Here is a 21,734-nt window from a genome sequence, read left to right on the forward strand (position 1 = left end):
GCAAGCATAGAAATGCTTGTTTTGTAAATAAAACTGTACTTGCCTGCTGCCACTTAATTTATTTATCCCAGACGCGTTTCGCCTTTTTCTTGTTCTAAGGCATCAGCAGAAGGATCTGTGACGATACAATTTTGTTATTTTTAGATTATTAAACAGCTCAAGTCGCGATTTTTATGTAAAAAAGTAATTATTTACAATTTGCTGATGTGCGTTTCCTCTCATCTGGTTTGGAGGTCGCACTACCACTTTATTACTGACATATAAACTAAACTTTGCATTCTGACCTCCTTCACACTGTTCATCATGTTTCTCCTTCTTTTATGTGGTGCACTATTGTTCTTTTGCCACTCGATATAAATATTTCGACGGACACTGCTTTTAACAGCGTAAATATTGCAACTCCATTGCTTGTTTCCTTCTCTTTAGCGTGTTTACCCACTTGTTGCCAACCTAATGAAGTATATGTTCAAGACTAACTTCTATTCATGATGATTATACAGTGTGTGTGTGAGTGTGTGTGTGTGTGTGTGAAAGAGAGAGAGAGAGAGAGAGAGAGAGACAGACAGACAGACAGATAGAGAGAGAGCTGAAGAGTTGTTTTCTTTTTTGTTGGTGGTGATTGGTGTTTTGAATTGTATGGTGTTGAATATGTATGTATTAGCTCTTAGCGTGTGGTTGAAAGTTTTGAGCTGGCCGAGCGGTTTTAGGCACTACAGCCTGGAACCGCGCGACCGATACGGTCGCAGGTTCGAATGCTGCCTCGGGCATGGATGCGTGTGATGTCCTTAGGTTAGTTAGGTTTAAGTAGTTCTAAGTTCAAGGGGACTGATGACCACAGCAGTTTGAACCATTTTTTTTAAAGTTTTGGGCTTTGGTGACAGCTGATTTGACTTTTCGTTTCAATATTCTGTGGAGGGGTTCATGGATAAGTGAGTGTAAAGATGTTGGATGGTATTAATCTTATATTGGATGGTATTATTATAGTAATCCTCTTCGGGAGCGTTATTCTATTATTTAATCAATTAGTGTAAATAATGAATTGCTTGGCATGTGTTCTTGATCATTTAACAGGGTTTTCCTTTCCGCTTTGGTTTTCTGTATGTGGCAATTTTCTTGCAGGTTTAGGAGGTTCTTTTTACTGTAGATTCTAATTATCTTCATGTCATCATCAGCAATAGAAATCATAGGTAAGAACCTGAAAACTTTTAGTCAACTCCCCGGTGAACAGTTTAAGGAAATTTGCACATTAATAAAGCTCATAACAGAACAAAATTACTTCCAATTCGATATTGAATTTTATTTAGATGAAGGATGGATTACCAGTGGGGTCTCCAGTTTCAGGAGCCTTAGCAAATATTGTTGTAAACCACATTGAACAGATCATTTCCACAAAAATAGTAGCAAGGAAATGCAACATATTATATGGGTTCAGATATGTCGATGACATCCTTCGTTTAATGCACGAACGACAAACAAAAATTGAAAAACTACATACTGACATCAACAAGATATATAAATATATATAATGCACAATTGAAAGAGAACAGAACAACCAAATTAACTTTCTGGATATAACAATCGAAGCCGGGCGGTGTGGCCGAGCAGTTCTTGGCGCTTCAGTCTGGAGCCTTGAGCAGCCGCTGGTGAAGTATCAGTGCAGCTGTAGTGCAGCAGCAGTGCAGTAGCGAGTCGCATATTTAGCTTTCGTATTTGTTTTGTAGTTTGATTCTTAATTTCTTTCCGAGTGTTTGTGCGCTTGCATATTTAATTACATAGAATCCTTGCGTATTCTCGTATTTCAGAGGACTAATATTGCTTATTGATAGCTGTAAAGTATAGATCACGGTGTCGTTAGTCAGTTGTATGCTTTGGACAGCCAGGACTTTCTGTTTATTTCGTAGAGTATGTTAGTAGCAGACAGAGGCCAGTGCAGTTTCATCTGTGGTTGCAAAGTGACATGTGCGAGCAGCAGTAGCAGAAACTAGTCGTATATTCAGTTTTTCGTATTAGTTCCGCAGGTTTAATTCAAATTACTTTGTGTGTTTGTGTGCTTGCGTAGTAAAATTTTTCGGATCTTTGCGTATTTTCGAATTAGAAAGGGGTAGTATCAAATTTTAATAACGGTAGAGTGTAACATCGCGTAGGCGGTTGTCATTTGTACTAAGACAGGGGTAGGATCGCATTGTAATATCTGTATAGTGGCGTAGTCGTGGTCATTTGATTGCTTAGTTCGTAAGTAATTCTTCATCTATAGCAGCTCAATCTGGCACTGGTGACGCAACTGTACAGTCGCATATTGCTGTTTTATTTGTCGCAACTCTATACGTCCAGATATTAGCAGTAGGATGGACAGGGTGTGTGCGCGCTGTGTGCGGGCGCAGGAGGAACTGGCCGCGGTTCGGGAGCAGCTGAGCGTGCTGTTGGCCACAGTCAGCCGCCTTCAGGCTGCTGCCTCGAGGTGCAGCGACAGCGGAGGGTCTGGCGCGTCGCTTGAGACACCCCAGGTGTCGCTTGCTGCGTCCGCTGACTCAGCCGCCGAGGCACCTTCTAGTGTACCCGCCGCGATGGGGCCGCCCTCACCTCAGGGTGAGTGGCGGACTGCAACGCGTTCGCGTCGCTCGAGGCGGAGGGTCAATGTGGATGCTGTCCGGCTGGCCTCGCCCATTCATCCTGTCAGTTCGCAGGTGGCCGCTCCTTCAGCATTGCCCGAGCAGGCACACGGGCGCAAAGGCTTGCTGGTTATTGGGAGCTCCAACGTTAGGCGGGTGATGGAGCCCCTTAGGGAAATAGCGTACAGGGCTGGAAAGAATTCCAACGTGCACTCGGGTTTGTCTGTCGGGGGGGCCTCATCCGAGATGTGGAGGCGGCCTTGCCTGCGGCTATCGAGCGTACGGGGTGCAGTCGTCTGCAAGTAGTTGCTCACGTCGGCACCAATGATGCCTGTCGCTTGGGTTCTGAGGCGATCCACAGTTCGTACAGGCGGCTGGCGGATTTGGTGAAGACCGCTGGCCTCGCACGCGGGGTGCAAGCAGAGCTCTCTATTTGCTGTATCGTTCCTAGAGTGGATCGGGGTCCTTTGGTTTGGAGCCGAGTGGAGTGTCTCAACCAGAGCCTTCGTCGACTCTGTGACGGTCTTGGCTGCAGATTTCTAGACTTGCGCTATTGGGTGGGGAATTGTATGACGCCCCTATGTAGGTCAGGGGTGCACTACACAAAGGAAGTGGCTACTCGGGTAGCAGAATACTTGTGGCATGCACACGGCGGTTTTTTTAGGCTAGGCAGTAGTGCGATGTGTCCTGATGAACACTCACCAGTCGACGTGCAGGCAAGGAAATCAGGACGCCTTCAGTGTAAAGACACTTCAGCTATCAAGGTATTAGCAGTAAATTTTCAGAGTGTTCGGAATAAAGTTCCTGAATTTACTGCCCTCCGGGAAGCGTGTGGCGCGCAAATTATTCTCGGGAATGAGGCTTGGCTGAACCCTGAGATAGGAAGTTCTGAAATATTTAGTGAGGGTTGGAACGTGTATGGGAAAGACAGATTAGACACCGTAGGAGGTGGTATCTTAACTGCAGTTGACATAAATATTGTGTCTAATGAGGTCGAAGTAGAGTGTGATTGTGAAGTTATCTGGGCACGTTTAACAGTGCTAGGATAAATAAAGTTAATTGTTGGGTGTTATTACCGGCCACCAGGTTCCAGCGTGACAGTTCTAGAATCATTCAAAGGGTGTCTACACTCTGTATCGCAGAAGTACCCGGATCATGCTATATTAGTCTGAGGCGACTTCAACCTACCTAGTATAGACTGGGATGTCTATGGATTCATTACAGGTGGTACAGGCAAGCCGTTGTGTGAATTACTTTTGAACACTTTATCCGAAAACTGTCTTGAGTAGCTAAATCGACAGCCAACGCGTAATGGATATATTTTAGATCTGGTAGCCACGAACAGACCAGAACTCATCGACGGTGTCAGTGTTGAGACAGGGATTAATGATCATGATATTGTCATTACGATTATGGTTATGAAAATTAAAAAGTCGGTCAAGAAGGCTAGGAGAGTATTCTTACTAGAAAGAGCAGATAAGCAGTTGTTAGCGTCCCACTTAGTAAATGAATCGACTTCATTTACTTCCAGTACGATAGACATGGAAGAATTATGGGCAAATTTTAAACACATTGTAAATCACGCATTGGAGAAGTGCATGCCGAAAAAGTGGGTTACGGACAGAAAAGACCCACCGTGGTTTAACAGCGCAATTAGGGGAATGCTCAGGAAGCAAAGACAGTTGCACTCGCGGTACAAGAAAGACAGGGAGTATGAGGACAGGCAAAAGTTAGTAGAGATTCGTGCTGCTGTAAAAAGAACGATAAGCGAAGCATACGACCACTACCACCGTCATACCTTAGCAAAAGATCTTGCTGAAAACCCAAGGAAATTCTGGTCTTACGTAAACTCGGTAAGCGGATCAAAGGCTTCCATCCAGTCACTCACTGATCAGTCTGGCCTGGCAAAGGAAGACAGCAAAACGAAAGCTGAAATTTTAAATTTAGCATTTGATAAATCTTTCACGCAGGAGGATCGTACAAACATACCGCCGTTTGAGTCTCGTACAGATTCCCGTATGGAGGACATAATGATACACATCCCTGGGGTTGTGAAGCAGCTGAATGGGTTGAAAATAAATAAAACGCCAGGTCCTGATGGGATTCCAATTCGGTTTCACAGAGAGTACTCTACTGCATTGGCTCCTTACTTACCTTGCATTTATCGCGAATCTCTTGCCCAACGTAAAGTCCCGAGCGACTGGAAAAAAGCGCAGGTGACGCCTGTATATAAGAGGGGTAGAAGGACGGATCCTCAAAATTACAGACCAATATCCTTAACATCGGTTTGTTGCAGGATTCTCGAACATATTTTCAGTTCGAATATAATGAATTTCCTTCAGACAGAGAAGTTGCTGTCCATGCATCAGCACGGCTTTAGAAAGCATCGCTCCTGCGAAATGCAACTCGCCCTTTTTTCACATGATATCTTGCGAACCATGGATGAAGGGTATCAGACGGATGCCATATTCCTTGACTTCCGGAAAGCGTTTGACTCGGTGCCCCACTGCAGACTCCTAACTAAGGTACGAGCATATGGGATTGGTTCCCAAATATGTGAGTGGCTCGAAGACTTCTTTAGTAATAGAACCCAGTACGTTGTCCTCGATGGTGAGTGTTCATGGGAGGTGAGGGTATCATCTGGAGTGCCCAGGGAAGTGTGGTAGGTCCGCTGTTGTTTTCTATCTACATAAATGATCTTTTGGATAGGGTGGATAGCAATGTGCGGCTGTTTGCTGATGATGCTGTGGTGTACGGGAAGATGTCGTCGTTGAGTGACTGTAGGAGGATACAAGATGACTTGGACAGGATTTGTGATTGGTGTAAAGAATAGCAGCTAACTCTAAATATAGATAAATGTAAATTAATGCAGATGAATAGGAAAAAGAAACCCGTAATGTTTGAATACTCCATTAGTAGTGAAGCGCTTGACACAGTCACGTCGATTAAATATTTGGGCGTAACACTGCAGAGCGATATGAAGAGGGACAAGCAAGTAATGGCAGTTGTGGGGAAGGCGGATAGTCGTCTTCGGTTCATTGGTAGAATTTTGGGAAGATGTGGTTCATCTGTAAAGGAGACCGCTTATAAGACACTAATACGACCTATTCTTGAGTACTGCTCGTGCGTTTGGGATCCCTATCAGGTCATATTGAGGGAGGACATAGAAGCAATTCAGAGGCGGGCTGCTAGATTTGTTACTGGTAGGTTTGATCATCACGCGAGTGTTACGGAAATGCTTCAGGAACTCGGGTGGGAGCCTCTGGAGGAAAGGAGGCGTCTTTTCGTGAATCGCTACTGAGGAAATTTAGAGGACCAGCATTTGAGGCTGACCGCAGTGCAATTTTACTGCCGCCAACTTATATTTCGCGGAAAGACCACAAAGATAAGATACGAGAGATTAGGGCTCGTACAGAGGCATATAGGCAGTCATTTTTCCCTCGTTCTATTTGGGAGTGGAACAGGGAGAGAAGATGCTAGTTGTGGTATGAGGTACCCTCGGCCACGCACCGTATGATGGATTGCAGAGTATGTATGTAGATGTAGAACCGCGCGACCACTACGGTCGCAGGTTCGAATCCTGACTCGGGCATGGATGTGTGTGATGTCCTAAGGTTACTTAGGTTTAAGTAGTTCTAAGTTCTAGGGGACTGATGACCTCAGATATTAAGACCCATAGTGCTCAGAGCCATTTTTGAAGAATCGACAAAGAAAAAATAGTTAGCATATGTTTGAAATTTACCGTAAACCCACTGCAACGGACATTATCATTCCCCAATCCTCGGACCACCCACACCCACAAAAGCAAGCAGCACTCTGACACGTGATCCACAGACGCAACACAATGCCTCTCACCACAGAAAGCTACCAAGAAGAACTGGACATAATTATGCAGATAGCACAAAATAATGGTTACAATAATAACATGGTCACAAAGCAAAACAACAAAATTAAAAGTAAAATAAAAGCAGAAAGCGCCAAATCACAGACAACAACACAACAGAACCACACACAAACACACAGTCCCGTGTCAAATACACAGGATAATTAGAAAAAAGATGGTACACAATGAAATACAAACACAATTTCACCCATAAAGTCAACAATATTTACAAAAGACAGGGAATAAACAATTCATACACTACAGACAATTCTATACAAAAATGAATGCACCCCAAAACTGACAAAAAGCAGAGACATATACCAGAAAGCAGGTATATATCAACTACAGTGTAACACTGTGAAGCCAGATACATAGGACAAACAGATAGAACATTTGATGTCAGATACGAAGAATGCATGAGAGCCTGGATATATGGGGCAAACCACTCCACATTTACAGAACACCTAAGAGAACATTACCACAAACCAACCACTAGAGAAGATGTGTGTATTTCCATAATCTGTTCATCGGGGAGTTGACCATAAGATTTCAGGTTCATATCTATGATTTCTATTGTTGATGATGACATGAAAATAATTAGAATCAACAATAAAAAGCACCTCCTAAGCCTGCAAGAAAATTACAACAAACAGAAAACCAAAGCAGAAAGGAAAACCCTGTTGAATGATCAAGTACACATGTCAAGCAATTCATTATTTACACTAACAGATAACATAATGGAATAACGCTCCCAAAGAGGATTAATATAATAATACCATCCAATATAGTAATAATACCACCCAACATCTTTACACTCCCTTATCCACGAACCCCTCCACAGAATATTGAAAAGAAAAGTCAAATCAGCTGTCACCAAAGCTCAAAGCTTTCAACCACTCGCTAACAGCTAGTACATACATATTCAACACCATACAATTCAAAACACCAATCTCCACCAAAAAAAAAAAAAAAATCTTCAGCTTCTCTCTCTCTCTCTCTCTCTCTCTCTCTCTCTCTCTCTCTCTCTCTCTCTGTCTCACACACACACACACACACACTCATACACACATCATGAATATAAATTAGTCTTGAACATATACTTCGTGAGGTTGGCAACAAGTAGGTGAACACTCAAAGAGAAGGAAACAAGTAATGGAGTTGCAATATTTACGTTGTTAAAAGCAGTGTCCGACGAAATATTTATATCGAGTGGCAAAAGAACAATAGTGCATCACAAAAAAGAAGGAGAAACGTGGTGAAAAGTGTAAAGGAGGTCAGAACGCAAAGTATAGCTTATATGTCAGTAATAAAGTGGTAGTGTGGCCTCCAAACCAGATGAAAGGAACGCAGATCAGAAGATTGTAAGAAATTACTTTTTTACACAAAAAATCGCGACGTGAACTCTTTAATAATCTAGAAATAAAAAAACAGTATCGTTATAGATTCTACTGATGATGCCTTAGGACAAGGGTTGGGTTGGGTTGGTTTGGGGAAGGAGACCAGACAGCGAGGTCATCGGTCTCATCGGATTGGGGAAGGAAGTCGGCCGTGCCCTTTCAAAGGAACCATCCCGGAATTTGCCTGGAGTGATTTAGGGAAATCACGGAAAACCTAAATCAGGATGGCCGGAAGCGGGATTGAACCGTCGTCCTTAGGACAAGGAAAAGGTGAAACGCGTCTGTGATAAATAAATTAAGTGGAAGGAGGAAAAGGCGGTTTTACTTACAAAACAAGTGTTACTAACACAACACGTTCCTCTGATGGTGAGAAGAATCGTGTTGTTTCTACGTCATGATAAAGATCCAACACATCTCAAGAAAACTTTTTTGAATGCACTGGCCGAAGAGTAGCGCTCCTAAGGAAGGTGCGAATTATCGGCTTGAATGCACATATTGATCTAAATCCTTTGAATTATTTTGTGGGGATAACTCATTTGAAGGAATTTACATGTGCAAAATTATGACCGAAAAGAACTAGTTTAATTATGTGCAGTAGTACGAGGTAGAAGTTATGAAAAGAATGAAACTGGGCGAACCTGTTGGACAGGAAACTGATCATCTTTTGGATAGATGTATGTGTTTCCTGGCAGACATTGGTCAATGAATCTCGAGTTAATGTTGCTTAACTGCGCTGAGCCACATTATGAGTAAACCAAGTGATGCTTTTGATTTTATAGGACTCATACTGGAAAAGCTTTGTAAATTTTCATCAACAGTGTGAGTTTCATCAACAATTCTTGAATTTGTTCCGTAGCTCACAAAGGCGAGACACTAAAGAAAAAAAAATAACAGCACGGCATTGGGAAGGTGTGCAGGTCATTCCTGTTTAGAAAATGGATGAAAGAACATATGTGTATAAACCAAGAACCATGTCGTAAACGTCTGTCTGCTGCAGATTCCTAAATTATATGCGGTGCTTTCATTCTCTCAAGAACCAGCATGGGTTCAGAAAAACCCACTGCTACGAAAATCACGATGATTTGTAAACAGTATATGCAGAGGACGAGGTAGGTTTCGTTATCCTTGGTTTTTAGTCGAGGTTGTACATTTTACAAGATTGTTGAATGCTAACCAAGACACGACCGCATGGAGTATCGTCCGAAATAAGCGACTGGTTCGAAGAATTTTGATTATTAGTAACCAGTACGATGTACTGAGTGGTTAATTTTCAACAAAAACGGAAGTGCCCTCATAAACCGTACCAAGACCTCTAATTTTCTCATTGTACTTAAACGATTTACTTATACATTAAGTAGCATTCTTTGTGTGTTCACTTAATGATGTCGTCGCTCACACGAAAGTACGTTAGCTTGATGATTGTAAGAAAAAGGAAAACGATGTAGACAGAACGCCTACATGGCGTCTTCAGTAGCCGGTCAGTTTGATAGGGATTAATAAAAGATAAGTTCTGAAACAAAGAAGAAAAATTCCATAGCTTGTGATTGCAAGACACTTGGTAAGGTTATGTAGCCTGTCACGCTTCAGTCCTTGGGGTAGGGGACTACTGTTTAATAGTGATATGCAACGGGACAAACTACTAAAATTAGTACAAGAAAGGCAAATGAAAAAAAAAAAACACGTTGGAGAGCTTTGGGAAAGTATGCTGCGTATTTTAGGGATACCGTGTAGCGTCATCTATTCTGTACATGTACTGCTTCAGCATTTTTACGAGGCCTATTCGGAATGTAAGGTCCGATCGATCACATAACAGAAACCCCTGTCAAAATCAAAAGGGTTTTATTTGCGACAGTTAGCTACAGCTTCCAGCTACTTCTCTACCTAATCGCCGCTCGGATTTAGACATTTGTCGTAGCGTTGTACCAACTTCCCAATCCCTCGTCATAGAAGCAGGTCACCTCTTCTTAATACCAGTTCTCAACGCTGGTCTACAGCTCGTTGTCTGTGACAGAACGCTGTGATCGCATCTAAGGGTTCATGTGAGCAGAGATGAAACATAGAGAGAGTCAATTACGGGCTCTATTTTGGGTGACCAAACACTTCTCTTTGGAAACGCTGCAGGAGCATCTTCATTACCCCTTCAGTGTGCGGCCGCGAATTATCATGGAGTAGGAAACTTATAACAGTTATGTTATGTGGGGTGCACGACATCAGGCGAAATCTCACACCAGTCCCTCGTACTTGGCGCCAGACAGTACTGTTCTAAACATCTTTACATGCTCACTGTGCGCTCAGAACTGAAAAGAGCAAAGTGTCGCGATTGACGGGCATACTGCCCAATACATCTGTGAAAAAGCTTCATCGGATGTTCACTGTCGTTTCCATTTCGCACCCCATCGGACCTTACTTTCCGAATGACCTTCGTAGTTTCTACCACACATACAGGACAGCAGACGTGAACGGATTCAGTGATGCGATGGCAGTATCGTAGAAGATTATTACAGCGCATACATCCACTTCTATATCTGTATCAACTATATTCCGCAAACCAGCTATTGGAGTGTGGTGGGTGGGCATTTGTGAACTACTGTCACTCCCTGTCTCTGATCCAGTCGAAAACGGTGTTCATAAGTCCCCATGTGATCTCAAATCTCTCTTATTTTTTCTCCATGGTCTTTGCGCGGCATATACGTAGAAGACAGCAATACGTTTGTTGTCTCTTTCAGGATCGCAAGCTCTCGGAATGTTGAAGTGAACATCACCGCGCTTCACAACGCCTGTCTTGTAGCGCCTGCTACTGCAGTTGGATGAGCATTTCGGTGGTGATATCGCGCTTGTTAAAAGAACCCTTGACGAAATGCGCTGCTTTTCTTGAGGTATTCTGTATTTCCTGTAACAGTGCTGTTTGGTAAGTATCTCAGACGACGAAACGCGCTGCTTTTCTTAAGGTATTCTGTATTTCCTGTAACAGTGCTGTTAGGTAAGTATCTCAGACTGACTAACAATATTCAAGTGTTGATCGAACGAAGGTTTTGTAAATTATTGAGGCGTAGCAATATACGTCACTCGCACGGAATCTCACAGCATCGTTCGCGCCACACGCAGTGAGATGTGACCCCGTAGTACGCTTTCGCACGTTGAGCAGAACAATGTTCGCGTGACAATCAGCCAGCTCTCCAGGCTGCGCGCATGCACTGAAAAGCGACAGAATATTACATACATCGTTATGAATTTCTAAAGACAGTGCTAATACATCAGTTGCTGTGAAAAGTTTTACAACCTTTTGTAAAGGTGACAGTAAACAACAATGTGATTTTAACTTTTTTTGTTAGCTAACTTTAGGTATGCATAAACACTGCCTAAGTCACAGGATTTATGCCTTTCCCTGATACATAACCTACTAACATATTTATCTGGTTTGTGTAGCATTCAATGAAGAAATTTTCAGACACCATAGATGTGTGGAGATAACAGCGATTAACTTACTTACAATCAATTATTCAAAATGACAGTGACAATCGCCTTATTTATTTTTCCGCCAACCGGTTTCAATCCGCGATGGGGTCATCTTCAGGATAATTTACACCATTTGGTCGCTCGCTGGATTCATCACGGTTGGTGACGACTCCAGCGAGCAACCAAATGGTGCAAATTGCCCTGAAGATGACCCCATCGCGGGTTGAAACCGGTTGGCGGCAAAATAAATAAGGCGATTGTGACTGTAATTTTGAATAATTGATTCAGTTAATAAATTTAACTAAACATCCGATCATTAAAAAACGAGGTAAGCAATACTTTGGTGAGAAGACTAAAAAATTACGTAACAGTTACAGTTTTATACTGCCAGTAATACACTCCTGGAGATGGAAAAAAGAACACTTTGACACCGGTGTGTCAGACCCACCATACTTGCTCCGGACACTGCGAGAGGGCTGTACAACCAATGATCACACGCACGGCACAGCGGACACACCAGGAACCGCGGTGTTGGCCGTCGAATGGCGCTAGCTGCGCAGCATTTGTGCACCGCCGCCATCAGTGTCAGCCAGTTTGCCGTGGCATACGGAGCTCCATCGCAGTCTTTAACACTGGTAGCATGCCGCGACAGCGTGGACGTGAACCGTATGTGCAGTTGACGGACTTTGAGCGAGGGCGTATAGTGGGCATGCGGGAGGCCGGGTGGACGTACCGCCGAATTGCTCAACACGTGGGGCGTGAGGTCTCCACAGTACATCGATGTTGTCGCCAGTGGTCGGCGGAAGGTGCACGTGCCCGTCGACCTGGGACCGGACCGCAGCGACGCACGGATGCACGCCAAGACCGTAGGATCCTACGCAGTGCCGTAGGGGACCGTACCGCCACTTCTCAGCAAATTAGGGACACTGTTGCTCCTGGGGTATTGGCGAGGACCATTCGCAACCGTCTCCATGAAGCTGGGCTACGGTACCGCACACCGTTAGGCCGTCTTCCGCTCACGCCCCAACATCGTGCAGCCCGCCTCCAGTGGTGTCGCGACAGGCGTGAATGGAGGGACGAATGGAGACGTGTCGTCTTCAGCGATGAGAGTCGCTTCTGCCTTGGTGCCAATGATGGTCGTATGCGTGTTTGGTGCCGTGCAGGTGAGCGCCACAATCAGGACTGCATACGACCGAGGCACACAGGGCCAACACCCGGCATCATGGTGTGGGGAGCGATCTCCTACACTGGCCGTACACCACTGGTGATCGTCGAGGGGACACTGAATAGTGCACGGTACATCCAAACCGTCATCGAACCCATCGTTCTACCATTCCTAGACCGGCAAGGGAACTTGCTGTTCCAACAGGACAATGCACGTCCGCATGTATCCCGTGCCACCCAACGTGCTCTAGAAGGTGTAAGTCAACTACCCTGGCCAACAAGATCTCCGGATCTGTCCCCCATTGAGCATGTTTGGGACTGGATGAAGCGTCGTCTCACGCGGTCTGCACGTCCAGCACGAACGCTGGTCCAACTGAGGCGCCAGGTGGAAATGGCATGGCAAGCCGTTCCACAGGACTACATCCAGCATCTCTACGATCGTCTCCATGGGAGAATAGCAGCCTGCATTGCTGCGAAAGGTGGATATACACTGTACTAGTGCCGACATTGTGCATGCTCTGTTGCCTGTGTCTATGTGCCTGTGGTTCTGTCAGTGTGATCATGTGATGTATCTGACCCCAGGAATGTGTCAATAAAGTTTCCCCTTCCTGGGACAATGAATTCACGGTGTTCTTATTTCAATTTCCAGGAGTGTATTTTATTTAGTGGATGATGTTATTTTTATTGTTTTTTTTTATCTGAGTGAATGAACAAATGACTGCTGCATCCATGTGAAATACGAATAATTCAAAATGTGATTAAGTTCGTACTGCCTTGATGCGAGACACACAGCAGCCAGTCTTTGGAACTTTGGGATTATAATACAATCTTGTTCAGAAAAAAGGAAGAGACCACCTAGAACGACTAGAGACAGGACGTTCATATTCACAGGACATGTACATTACTATGTTCTGCAGAAGCGATTAGCATTTCAGTCACCTCGGTACAGCACTTATCCTGTTTCCTAGTAGGCACAGGGTCCGCCATGGGCCTCGATAACTTGTTACTTGCGTGATGGCGCCGACGCGTATAAGGCGGGTACGGCAACAGCATTCTGTGGTATAGCCATCCATGCTGCATTCACCTGGTTCCAAAGTTCATTTGCGGTGGTTGGCATTGGATCACAGCGCTGCACCTGTCATGTCACCATATACCACACATTTAAGGTTGGCGACGAGTCTGGTGATCTGGCGGGCCAGGGCAAAAGACTGTCATCCTATGACACCAAGAAGGCACGTGTTCGTGCAGCAATATGTGGTCGTGCTTTGTCATGCTGAAAAATGGCGTCTGGGGTGTTGTGCAGAAAGGGTATGGCTACAGGTCCCAGGATGTTGGCATTGGATCACAGCGCTGCACCTGTCATGTCACCATATACCACACATTTAAGGTTGGCGACGAGTCTGGTGATCTGGCGGGCCAGGGCAAAAGACTGTCATCCTATGACACCAAGAAGGCACGTGTTCGTGCAGCAATATGTGGTCGTGCTTTGTCATGCTGAAAAATGGCGTCTGGGGTGTTGTGCAGAAAGGGTATGGCTACGGGTCGCAGGGTGTTGGCATTGGATCACAGCGCTGCACCTGTCATGTCACCATATACCACACATTTAAGGTTGGCGACGAGTCTGGTGATCTGGCGGGCCAGGGCAAAAGACTGTCATCCTATGACACCAAGAAGGCACGTGTTCGTGCAGCAATATGTGGTCGTGCTTTGTCATGCTGAAAAATGGCGTCTGGGGTGTTGTGCAGAAAGGGTATGGCTACGGGTCGCAGAGTGTCATTCACTTAGGTCACATTGGACACGTATCAGCTGTTATTTGTGCTTCTCCCCAACAGCACCCCGCACCTTAAGGCCTTGAGCTGGCGCTGTATGTCTCGTGCGAATGCAGTCACTGTGATGCGGCTCCCCGTGTCTGCGGTGAACCAAAATGCGGCTGGTGAAATGAAATTTAGCTCAAGCTCCAAATACACTACATTAATAAAATAGCTGGAAAACACAAGCGATGATCATAGCAAAAACTAATCAAACTCCACATTATCACAAACAAGTGGCAATTTAATCGACATACAATTTAATAATTGTAATTTCTGATCAGTTCTGAAAATAATCAAAGTTCACAAAGGCAAACTGAGACGAAAATCTAACTCACTGCAAATAATTCCAAGTATGTTAGCTTCACTTGCAGAAATACAGTTTTCCTGAACAACCAACAGAAATAAAAAAGAATTCTGACCAGTGCTGAGTATCTTTATAGGCAGAGGTATGGAAATTTATAAGCAGTTAATTAAACTGACAAACCAAATATTATAAGCGGTGTGTAATCACGTCTGTCAGGACATTCTGCCGTGCTATTAGTGTAGCTGTTTTCGATTAAATGACTTGATTTTAATCAAAAGTTCAATTGAAATGTCTATCCCAGGTTAATTAATTACGTTATGAAACATGTGAGTAGTTAAGTCGATGCACAACAATGAAAGCCGAAAATTGACAGTTCGATCTCTTTAGTGTAACTAGAACTGGAGAAGGTATTATTTATTTACTGGATTTAAGTTAAACAAATCTATTCAGAGATACCGGTATACCATCGCACACACACACACACACACTCAAGAGCCAAAGAAACTGGTACACCCGCCTAATATCGTGTAGGGCCCCCGCGAGCATGCAGTAGTGCTGCAACACGATATGGCGTGGACTCGTCTAATGTATGAAGTATTAATGGAGGGAACCGAGGCAATGAATCCTGCAGGGCTGTCCATAAATCCGTCGGAGTGCGAGGGTGTGGAGATCTATTTTGAACAGTACGTTGCAAGGCATTCCAGATATGCTCAATAATGTTCATGTCGGGGGAGTCTGGTGGCGAGCGGAGATTTTTTAACTCAGAAGAGTGTTCCTGGAGCCGCTCTGTAGCAGTTCTGGACGTGTGGAGTGTTGCGTTGTCCTTCTGGAATTGCCCAAGCACGTCGGAATGCACAATGGAGATGAATGGATGCAGACGATGAGACAGGATGCTTACTTACGTGTCACCTGTCAGAGTCGTATCTAGACGTATCAGGGGACCCATGTCACTCCAACTGCAGACACCCCTCGCCATTACAGAGCCTCCACCAGCTTGAACAGACTTCTGCTGACATGCAGGTCTATGGATCCATGAAGTTGTCTCCGTACCTGTACACGTCCATCCGCTCGAAACAATTTGAAACTAAACTCGTCTGACCAGGCAACATGTTTCCAGTCATCAACAATCCAATGTTGGTGTCGACGGGCCCAGGCGAGACGTAAAGCTTTGTGTTGTGCGGTCATCAAGGGTACAGGAGTGGGCCTCCGGCTCCGAAAGCACGTATCGATGATATTTCGTTGAACGGTTCGCACGCTGACACTTGTTGATAGACTAATGACCTCAGCAGTTGAGTCCCATAGTGCTCAGAGCCATCTGAGCCACTTGTTGATATTCCAGCACTGAAATCTGCAGCAAAATGCGGAAGTGTTACACTTCTGTCACGTTGAGTGAGTCTCTTCGGTCGTCGTTGATCCTGCTTTCCAGGTTCTTTTTCGAGCGGCAGCGATGTCGGAGATTTGACGTTTTGCCAGATTCCTGATAACCACAGCACACTCGTGAAACAGTCGTAGGTGAAAATGCCCACTTCACACTTCATCGCCACCTCGGAGATAGTGTGTCCCATCGCTCGTGTGTCGAGTATAACACGACGTTCAAACTCACTTAGATCTTGATAACCTGCCATCGTAGCAGCAGTAACCGATCTAACAACTGCGCCAGATACTTGTTGTCTTCTGTAGGCTTTGCCGACCGCAGCGCCGTATTCTGCCTGTTTACATATCGCTGCCAATACCAGTTTCTTTGACGCTTCAGTATATTACCTTCAGAGCATATCTTCATATCAGCAGTATAGTCTTCACTTCTTCTTTAACACGATGTATTGTGCTTTTCTCTATCTATAACAGTTTGCGCTGTACTTGCACAAACGTCAACAGTATAAAATTACCCTCTGTGCGCGTCTCCGTGTGGAGCAGTTGTCAGGTACGTTGCTTTCAAATCTGACAGGCCCCTAGCCTCTCTATAGCCTTTGCTTGCCGCCACGCTTTCACCTGGCTCTCGATATGCAAAGCATGCAATCCAAACGCAGCAGTGACCAAAATAATCATCAATATTCAGATATGACCTGTAGTGTCAAAAGTGACATTTAAAAAAGTAATCACTATAACTGAAAAAATATCCAGTGACCGAGGCAATTCCTATCAGATGTTATATAGAATTTTAGTTCCTGTTTTAATAATAATACACGGTGAGTCCCTTAAACTATCCACTAAAATGCTCCCGGAAACGTTTAAGATATGGTAATTTTCTTTTCACCGGATTACTTGTGAGGAAGTCCGTGGTAGGTATAGTAATTACAGAGATATTGGTTTAAGCACTTTTTAGGCGAAAGTGTACTCATTTCTGCTGCTAGTAGCGTAGTCTAAAAAAGACTGACTCAGCCACGTTTCGTCCTCACAACCCTATTAGCAGTTACGGAGAAACTTCAGTATTCATAACTAGATTTTTCTATTTGAAACATGAAGCCGATTACTTTTTTATGCTGAAGTTCGTGCCCACGTAAGGAAATACACTCCTGGAAATTGAAATAAGAACACCGTGAATGCATTGTCGCAGGAAGGGGAAACTTTATTGACACATTCCTGGGGTCAGATACATCACATGATCACACTGACAGAACCACAGGCACATAGACACAGGCAACAGAGCATGCACAATGTCGGCACTAGTACAGTGTATATCCACCTTTCGCAGCAATGCAGGCTGCTATTCTCCCATGGAGACGATCGTAGAGATGCTGGATGTAGTCCTGTGGAACGGCTTGCCATGCCATTTCCACCTGGCGCCTCAGTTGGACCAGCGTTCGTGCTGGACGTGCAGACCGCGTGAGACGACGCTTCATCCAGTCCCAAACATGCTCAATGGGGGACAGATCCGGAGATCTTGCTGGCCAGGGTAGTTGACTTACACCTTCTAGAGCACGTTGGGTGGCACGGGATACATGCGGACGTGCATTGTCCTGTTGGAACAGCAAGTTCCCTTGCCGGTCTAGGAATGGTAGAACGATGGGTTCGATGACGGTTTGGATGTACCGTGCACTATTCAGTGTCCCCTCGACGATCACCAGTGGTGTACGGCCAGTGTAGGAGATCGCTCCCCACACCATGATGCCGGGTGATGGCCCTGTGTGCCTCTGTCGTATGCAGTCCTGATTGTGGCGCTCACCTGCACGGCGCCAAACACGCATACGACCATCATTGGCACCAAGGCAGAAGCGACTCTCATCGCTGAAGACGACACGTCTCCATTCGTCCCTCCATTCACGCCTGTCGCGACACCACTGGAGGCGGGCTGCACGATGTTGGTACGTGAGCGGAAGACGGCCTAACGGTGTGCGGGACCGTAGCCCAGCTTCATGGAGACGGTTGCGAATGGTCCTCGCCGATACCCCAGGAGCAACAGTGTTCCTAATTTGCTGGGAAGTGGCGGTGCGGTCCCCTACGGCACTGCGTAGGATCCTACGGTCTTGGCGTGCATCCGTGCGTCGCTGCGGTCCGGTCCCAGGTCGACGGGCACGTGCACCTTCCGCCGACCACTGGCGACAACATTGAAGTACTGTGGAGACCTCACGCCCCACGTGTTGAGCAATTCGGCGGTACGTCCACCCGGCCTCCCGCATGCCCACTATACGCCCTCGCTCAAAGTCCGTCAACTGCACATACGGTTCACGTCCACGCTGTCGCGGCATGCTACCAGTGTTAAAGACTGCGATGGAGCTCCGTATGCCACGGCAAACCGGCTGACACTGACGGCGGCGGTGCACAAATGCTGCGCAGCTAGCGCCATTCGACGGCCAACACCGCGGTTCCTGGTGTGTCCGCTGTGCCGTGCGTATGATCATTGGTTGTACAGCCCTCTCGCAGTGTCCGGAGCAAGTATGGTGGATCTGACACACCGGTGTCAATGTGTTCTTTTTTCCATTTCCGGGAGTGTACGTCACACCAGATAACAACGAAAACGAAACATTGTGTTGTACCGCCGCGATACTGGTATAAAAGGAGCACAAAATAAATGTAGCTTTGAATCTCGTGTCGTTCGCATTGTAACATTCTTATGACGATTTCTGGTTCACTTTCCTCTATTTAATGGTTAACTGACTGCAGGTTTTGATCATTTAGGGAAGTGAATGATGATAGAAATACAGTAAGAACAGTGACTGTTATGACTGTTAAAGATATCACAGACCGTATGTTTCATTATGACGACTCAAAAATTACTAACAATTTTAATAACACACAGTTAAGCCACATTCCACATGCCACCAGATGTTACCGACCAGGTTCGCATTGAAAGTTGTACTGTAACCAACCCCAGCGGGAATAACCATTTTAAGAACTCACTAGCCAAACAGCCGAACAGTGCCAGCTAGTCCACTGCTTCGACTCATCTCCCAGACTTCCTCGCTGCAACCACTACACCCGTGTCCGCGTCAAGCGACAACAGTTACCGTCTCCTGAAACGCATTGTCTGCGATCACGGATTATTTCGTACCTCTGACCCACAGGCATACATTACTGGACTGGTATCAGCGTATACAGTATCATTGGTGTCACTGAATCCAGCATCGAGAATCGCAATATGGTGGAGAGCTCAAAGGACGAGTAAACAGGTTATTGTTTACAGATAAAACAGTCGTAAGAAATGTGTACAAACTGATGTAGCTACGTTACCTATAGAGTTTCGACAAAATGCTAAACACATGCGTCATGTTTGGCTGTAATTTTTCGTGCAGCAATCGAAAGATACAAGGAGAGGAATACGTCTCAGTGCAAGCACAACTAGAATCATCATACGTGTTTTTGTTCCTGTTTTTAAGCCTAAATGCTTGTATCATAGTTCGTGTTATCTGAAAAACCGGCAGTGTTTAAATAGTTCACGTGTATTTTAACGCTTATAATAAATGTATTATTAACAGACGGAGTTCACTGATGTGCTTTTAACTGGTTTTGATCAGTTTCGGTTGTTCTTCGAGTACAATAGTGAAAGTGCTCTATAAGTAGACGTGCTATTTGTGGTTGATAAAAAGTGTCTTTATTTATCCGAGTGTTATTACGAAAACTACAGTTTGCTTTACACGTGTGTAGATGTGACCTGACGTTCTTTTCATAACACGATTCTACAATGTATTTGTTAAACTCAACTAGTACGTAAATGTTTGCACAACTGCAGAATTCATTTTGACCGCGTCTTAACATTTACAACGTCATTTCGTTTCAGAAAATCGTAGTAGTACCATTCACGAACTTCCTGACTCCGCTATCTTACCCCGCCAAACGTCAGGTTTCAGTAAAAGATGACTCTTTGCCAGTCTCTGCTCTGACCTCGGCTAAGCCAGAGGTAGCTGTAATACACACTATGGCGTGGCGGATCGATAACTTTCCTATTTAAATTAATAAAAACTTTGTGTTCTGCCTTACGGCAGGTCTTGTCATGGGAGAAGCCCCGTCAGAGAGGTCCACCGCATGAGCACCTAGGGAAGTGGTTCCAGCGGTGGTATCCCGTTGCCTTCCACAGGTCATGATGAACTGATGATGAGGACAACACCAGTCCCCGAGCGGAGAAAATCTCCGACCCAGCCGGGAATCAAACTCGAGCCCCTTGGAGTGTCAAACCGCCGCGCTCACCACTCAGCTATCGGGGCTGACCATTTAAATTAATAAATTATGCCAAATTACTTGCCGCTTGACAGTACCGTATCCTCAAAACATGTGCAGAGTGTTGTTTACTTTGAACATATATATGTCTTTCAAATGGTTCAAATGGCTCTGAGCACTATGGGATTTAACATCTGAGGTCATCAGTCCCCTAGAACTTAGAACTACTTAAACCTAACTAACCTAAGGACATCACACAACACCCAGTCATATATGTCTTTCACAAACCAAGAGAAACTACTCTGATCAGCCAGAACACTATACCACCTACCTAACAGCCGGTGTGTCCACCTTTGGCTCGGATAACAGTGGCAACGCGTTGTGGCATGGAAGCAATGAGGTCTTGATAAGTCACTGGAGGGAGTTGGCACCACAATTGCACACAAAAATCACGTAATTCCATAAATTCCGGGGAGCGGACTTAGGGGGCGTTGAGCTCTGACGCCACGTTCAATCAATCCCAGATGTGTTCATTCGGGTTCAGATCTGGCGAGTTGGGGTGCTAGCACATGAATTGGAATTCGGCACTGCCTTCATCCAACCATTCCATCACACTACTGGTCCTGTGACATGGTACATTATCTTGTTCATAAATGCCAGTACCACCGGGAAACATGATCGTCATTAAGGGGTGTATGTGGTCTGTAACCAGTGTACGATACCCCTTGGCCGTCATTGTGCCTTACTAGACTTCCATTGGACCTAAGGATGCCCACGTAAATGTTCCCCAGAGCACAACTGAGCCGCCGCCAGCTTGTCTTTGTGCCGCAGTAGAGGTGTCAAGGAGCTGTTCCCCTGGAAGACGACGCATTCGCATCCTCCCATTGGCGAGATGAAGAAGGTGTCGGGATTCATCAGACTATGCAACTCTCTGCCATTGCGCCAACGTGCAGTGCTGATGGTCAAGTGCCCATTTCAGTTGTAGTTGCCGATGTCGTGCAGTTAACATCGGTCTTGCACCTACTGATAATAAACGGACCCGAACTTTTCGAGCCGGCCGCGGTGGTCTCGTGATACTAGGCGCGCAGTCCGGAACCGCGCGACTGCTACGGTCGCAGGTTCGAATCCTGCCTCGGGCATGGATGTTTGTGATGTCCTTAGGTTAGTTAGGTTTAAGTAGTTCTAGGTTCTAGGGGACTGATGACCACAGCAGTTAAGTCCCATAGTGCTCAGAGCCATTTGAACCATTTTTGACTCTTTTCGACTCTGTAAGCGCAGAACAGGGAATCGGTGATCATAAGGCCGTTGCAGCATCCCTGAATATGGAAGTAAATAGGAATATAAAAAAAGGAAGGAAGGTTTATCTGTTTAGCAAGAGTAATAGGGGGCAGATTTCAGACTACCTAACAGATCAATACGAAAATTTCTGTTCCGACACTGACAATGTTGAGTGTTTATGGAAGAAGTTCAAGGCAATCGTAAAATGCGTTTTAGACAGGTACGTGCCGAGTAAAGCTG

This window comes from Schistocerca americana, chromosome 4, assembly GCF_021461395.2.
Source record: "Schistocerca americana isolate TAMUIC-IGC-003095 chromosome 4, iqSchAmer2.1, whole genome shotgun sequence".
Lineage (NCBI taxonomy): Eukaryota > Metazoa > Arthropoda > Insecta > Orthoptera > Acrididae > Schistocerca > Schistocerca americana.